A 6,000-nucleotide genomic window follows, 5' to 3' on the forward strand; every position below is an offset into this window, starting at 1 on the left:
TCACTTGGGTCAATTGGAGGTGTACCCGTGGATGTATTTCAAGGCCTACCTTCAAACTCAGTTCCTCTTTAACATCATGGGAAAATCAAAAGAAATCAGCCAAGACCTCAGAAAAAATATTGGTTCATCCTTGAGAGCAATTTCCAAATGCCTGAAGGTACCACGTTCATCTGTACAAACAATAGTACACAAGTATAAACACCATGGCACCACGCAGCCATCATACTGCTCAGGAAGGAACGCGTTCTGTCTCCTAGAGATGAACGTACTTTGGTGCGAAAAGTGCAAATCAATCCCAGAACAACAGCAAAGGATCTTGTGAAGATGCTGGAGGAAATGGGTACAACAGTATCTATATCCACAGTAAAACAAGTCCTATAGCGACATAACTTGAAAGGTCGCTCAGCAAGGAAGAAGCCACTATTCCAAAACTGCCATAAAAAAGCCAGACTACGGTTTGCAACTGCACATGGGGCAGCAGGGTAGCCTAGTGGTTAGAGAGTTAAGACTTTTAACCGAAAGGTTGAAAGTTCAAATACCCAAGCTGACAAGGTACAAATCTGTCGTTCTGCCCCTGAACAGGCAGTTAACCCACTGTTCCTAGGCTGTCATTGGAAATAAGAATTTGTTCTTGACTGACTTGCCTAGTTAAATAAAGGACAAAGATTGTACTTCCTGGAGAAATGTCCTCTGGTCTGATGAAACAAAAATAGAACTGTTTGGCCATAATGACCATCGTTATGTTTGGAGGAAAAAGGGGGATGCTTGCAAGCCAAAGAACACCATCCCGACCGTGAAGCACGAGGGTGGAAGCATCATGTTGTGGGTGTGCTTTGTTACAGGAGGGACTGGTGCACTTCACAAAATTATATGGCATTATGAAGAAGGAAAATTATGTGGATATATTAAAGCAACATCTCAAGACATCAGTCGGGGAATCAAAGCTTGGTCGCAAATGGGTCTTCCAAATGGACAATGACTCTAAGCATACTTACAGATTTGTGGCAAAATGGCTTAAGGACAACAAAGTCAATGTATTGGAGTAGCCATCACAAAGCCCTGACCTCAATCCCATAGAAAATTTGTGGGCAGAACTGAAAAAGCGTGTGCGAGCAAGGAGGCCTACAAACCTGACTCGGTTACAACAGCTCTGTCAGGAGGAATGGGCCAATATTCACCCAACTTATTGTGGGAAGCTTTTGGAAGGCTACCCGAAACGTTTGACCCAAGTTAAACAATTTAAAGGCAATGCTACCAAATACTAATTGAGTATGTACACTTCTGACCCACTGGGAATGTGATGAAATAAATAAAAGCTGAAATAAATCTTGCTCTCTACTATTATTCTGACATTTCACATTCTTAAAATAAAGTGGTGATCCTAAAACTGAATTTTTACTAGGATTAAATGTCAGGAATTGTGAAAAACTGAGTTTAATTTGGCTAGGGTGTATGTAAACTTCTGACTTCAACTGTGTCTTTTTTGTTGTTGTTGCCTGTTTGCCTTTTATTTTGGCATTAATATGTGTCACATATTAGTTTGCAAACAATGTAAACAAATAATAATAATTGATTTAATAAAGCCGCATACAAACATGTTCTCTTTTTTGCTTTCTTGAGTAAGGCAGCTCCAAAATTCAGGTGTTTCAACCTAGCTCAGTGCTTTCTGTGGTGGTGCAGCCAGCAGACAATCCGTAGCGTAGGGGTTGGTAGTGTTCTTTAGTTACACTTTGATTGGCCCAGTATTCTGTCTCTCATGGGGACACTACGTCACCGCAAAATCTACGGGAAGAGCTCGAAAATTCAAGCCCCTTGGGGGCTGCCATAGAGTTACATTAGAAGGGCCCATTCAAGAAGACTCGAGGTCATTGGCCACAGATGAAATTACTTCAAATCACGTTATATCTACAGTAGCTTTGATTGGACTGATCATGTCAATCATACTTTGAAAATCTTTTTTTCCTCAGGAATCTACACACAGTACCCCATAATGGACAAAGCAAAAACAGGTTTTTAAACATTTTTGCTCATGTATAGATTTTATTTTATTAACCTTATTTACATAAGTATTCAGACCCTTTGCTATGGGACTCTTTTTTCAGACCCTTTGCTATTCAGAGCCTTTTGCTATGTGTAATTGAGCTCAGGTGCATCCTGTTTCCATTGATCATCCTTGAGATGTTTCTATGACTTGATAGGAATCCACCTGTGGTCAATTCAATTGATTGGACATGAGTTGGAAAGGCACACACCTGTCTATATAAAGTCCCACAGTTGACAGTGCATGTCAGAGCAAAACCCAAGCTATGAGAGCGAAGGAATTGTCTGTAGAGCTCCGAGACATGATTGTGTCAAGGCACAGATCTGGAGAAGGGTACCAAAAAATGACTGCATCATTGAAGGTCCCCAAGAACACAGTGGCCTCCGTCATTCTTAAATTGAAGAATTTTGGAACTACGAAGACTCTTCCTAGAGCTGGCCGCCCGGTCAAACTGAGCAATCAGGGGAGAAGGGCCTTGGTCAGGGAGGTGACCAAGAACCCGATGGTCACTCTCACAGAGCTCCAGAGTTCCTCTGTTGAGATGGGAGAACCTTACAGAAGGACAACCATCTCTGCAGCACTCCACCAATCAGGCCTTTATGGTAGAGTGGCCAGATGGAAGCTACTCCTCAGTAAAAGGCACATGACAGCCTGCTTGTAGTTTGCCAAAAGGCACCTAAAGACCATGAGAAACAAGGTTCTCTGGTCTGATGAAACCAAGATTGAACACTTTGGCCTGAATACCAAGTGTCACATCTGGAGGGAACCTGGCACCATTCCTATGGTGAAGCATGGTGGTGGCAGCATCATGCTGTGGAGATGTTATTCAGCACCAGGGACTGGGAGACTAGTCAGGATCAAGGGAAAGATGAACGGAGCAAAGTACAGAAAGATCCTTGATGAAAACATGCTACAGAGTGCTCAGGACCTCAGCCTGGGGGTGAAGATTCACCTACCAATAGCACAACAACCCTAAGCACACAGCCAAGACAACGCAGGAGTGGCTTCGGGACAAGTATCTGAATGTCCTTGAGTGGCCCAGCCAGAGCCCGGACTTGAACCCAATCGAACATCTTTGGAGGGACCTGATAATAGCTGTGCAGCGTCGCTCCCCGTCCAACCTGACAGAGAGGATCTGCAGACAAGAATGGGAGAAATTCCCCAAATACAGGTGTGCCAAGCTTGTAGCATCATACCCAAGAAGACTCAAGGCTGTAATCACTGCCAAAAGTGCTTCTTCAATATAAAATGTACAGGGTCTGAATACTTATGTAAATGTGATATTTCCGTTTTTTTTGTTTTTTTAGAAATTTGCTAATATTTCAGAAAATCTGTTTTTGCTCTGTCATTATGGGGTATTGTGTGTAGTTTGGTGAGGGGGAAAAACAACAATTTAATCAATTTTAGAATAAGGCTGTAGTGTACCACATTTGTTTAAGCAAGTTAGCCATATCAAATATGTTTTTTAAGGCAGTAAATGAGGTTTAATTAAATGTTTTGCTGCCAAACAAAGCTCCCCTGATAGCCATGTGTAGCGTTGGTAAGGTGTTGGGACTCCGCTGTCGGGACAGCGTTATGCAGTTTGTGAGCACTGTTTGTAGCCGTTATAGTCAAATTAATTGAATGTATTGTTTAATGTTGTGTAGTGGCTTTAATTTTTTGTTGTTGTTGAGTTTTCTCAGCAAGCTGTACATGCTTAAATCGCCACTGCATACAGTACACACTTCTATTTTTTGTTGGCCTAGGCTACCTATGCTACGTAGCACAAAACCTTCCTCAGACCACTTGTGGAACAGCTAAGTGCGTCGTTAGATGCTTTTTTGCCCTCCTGCATCACATAATACACAGAAGATCTCCGCTAAAATGGTCTTGTGATAATTGTTTGTGTTTCTGCTGGTCAGAGGGAGCAGGCTCTTCGTGCCAAACAAATCGGGAGAAGAGATATGACTTCTTGTCCGGCGCTCGACGTCGCCCACAGGTCACAAAATTTTGTCAGCCGGTGATTGTCTAGCAAATAACTGTCGGTCTCACGGTAATTGACTGTTAATTTACATAAACACATTTACTATCTACTGGCTTCCACACAAGCCACTTGCAACATCTACATTTTAAGAAGTTTAATAAATCCGTGTAACATAGCCAACACCTTCACAATAAATCCATGATGTATTGTAGACAGGTCTAAAGAAGCATGATATGAAGAAAATGTTGTCTATTTCAGAATAAAATAATAGCATACTCTGAGTTGTCCTTATGTGGCTTTGCCAAATGGCTGTGGGCTACACTAGTTCATTTAGTGTAACAGAATGACTTTACGTCCGTCCCCTCACCCATACCCGGGCACGAACCAGGGACCCTCTGCACACATCGACAACAGTCACCCTCGAAGCATCGTTACCCATCGCTCCACAAAAGCCGCGGCCCTTGCAGAGCAAGGGGAACTACTACTTCAAGGTCTCAGAGCAAGTGACGTAACTGATTGAAACGCTATTTAGCGCACACGGCTAACTAAGCTAGCCGTTTCACATCCGTTACATTAGCAGGCAAGATTTGCTTAGAATTCCGTGCCATTATTTTATAGTATGAAGAATTCAATTGAACAAGGCTGAATAAAATATAAATATTTTCTCCAAATTATTTGAGGGAGTGTGCACGTGGCTATTCTGTGTTGAGCGGTTAACAATGAAATATGTACTCCTATATGCTTAATGAAGAGTTCATGTATTCATTAGTTATTCTACAAACGCTCGGCTATATGTTTTGATGTGTATTACATTGTAAGGCTGCATGATGAGACTAATGATTTGAAAAAGTCGCTTGAAAGGCAATGAGGGGGGGGGCGGGGGGGAAGCAGATAATATATAATTCACACGTGATTGGCTAATACTATCACCCATCAGACTATTCTTGATTTAATATTGTCTTTACATATGCTAACTCATATGTGTGAATTGTTTTTGATTTAGAATGGACCATTATCATGCACCTGTTGGTCATCTATGCTGACACGGTCGTCCTCTTCATCTGAAGAGGAGAGGCGAGAAGGATCGGAGGACCAATATGCAGCGTGATATGTGTTCATGTTGAACGTTTAATTAAAGAAAGAACTGAACACTGAAACACTATACAAAAACAGTAAACAAAATAACAACCGTGAAGCTAATGTGAGCTGCGCTGAAACAAGCCATCAAAATAGACAATCACCCACAAACAAACATTGCAACCCAGGCTACCTAAGTATGATTCTCAATCAGAGACTAATGACACCTGCCTCTGATTGAGAACCATACTAGGCCGAAACATAGAAATACCCCAAAACATAGAAAAACAAACATAGACTGCCCACCCAACTCACGCCCTGACCATACTAAATAAATACAAAACAAAGGAAATAAAGGTCAGAACGTGACATATGCACTTAAATAGCGAATGGAGGATGCTTTTCCTGTGGTTCATTTTCATGCCAGCCAGGTAGGCTATACTCCTGGCTATACTCCTAAAGAAAAACAATGTGCTTAATATTAGGAAAGTTGAGAAATAAATATAGTAGGCCTAGTCTATAGACCTCATGGGCTCTCAAGAAGTGTTAGATCCGATTTCCTTTTACATTTGCATTGATGTCAGAGTGATTAGAGGGACAAAAGAGTGTGAGTACCAGGCACTTAACACGTCTGGTAGGCTATTAATGACCATCAGCAGCCTCAGATTTTGGAGAAGCCTAATTACCATGACTAAACTTCACGAAATTTGACTGCCTTCATGACTTGTGACCACCAGTGTGGTGTTAATACAGTCACCTCAACTGCCCTAATCATGAGGCACACCTAGACTCCATCACTACCCTAATTACTTCCCCTTTATATAGCACTCCTTTGTTATCACCCACCAGGTAATATTGTTTATGTTTCCATGTTAGACGCTTCCCTTGGTTTGCATCGGTCCATGTTCTTCGTAATTAA

This window comes from Oncorhynchus gorbuscha, linkage group LG08, assembly GCF_021184085.1.
Source record: "Oncorhynchus gorbuscha isolate QuinsamMale2020 ecotype Even-year linkage group LG08, OgorEven_v1.0, whole genome shotgun sequence".
NCBI classification, from domain to species: Eukaryota; Metazoa; Chordata; class Actinopteri; order Salmoniformes; family Salmonidae; genus Oncorhynchus; species Oncorhynchus gorbuscha.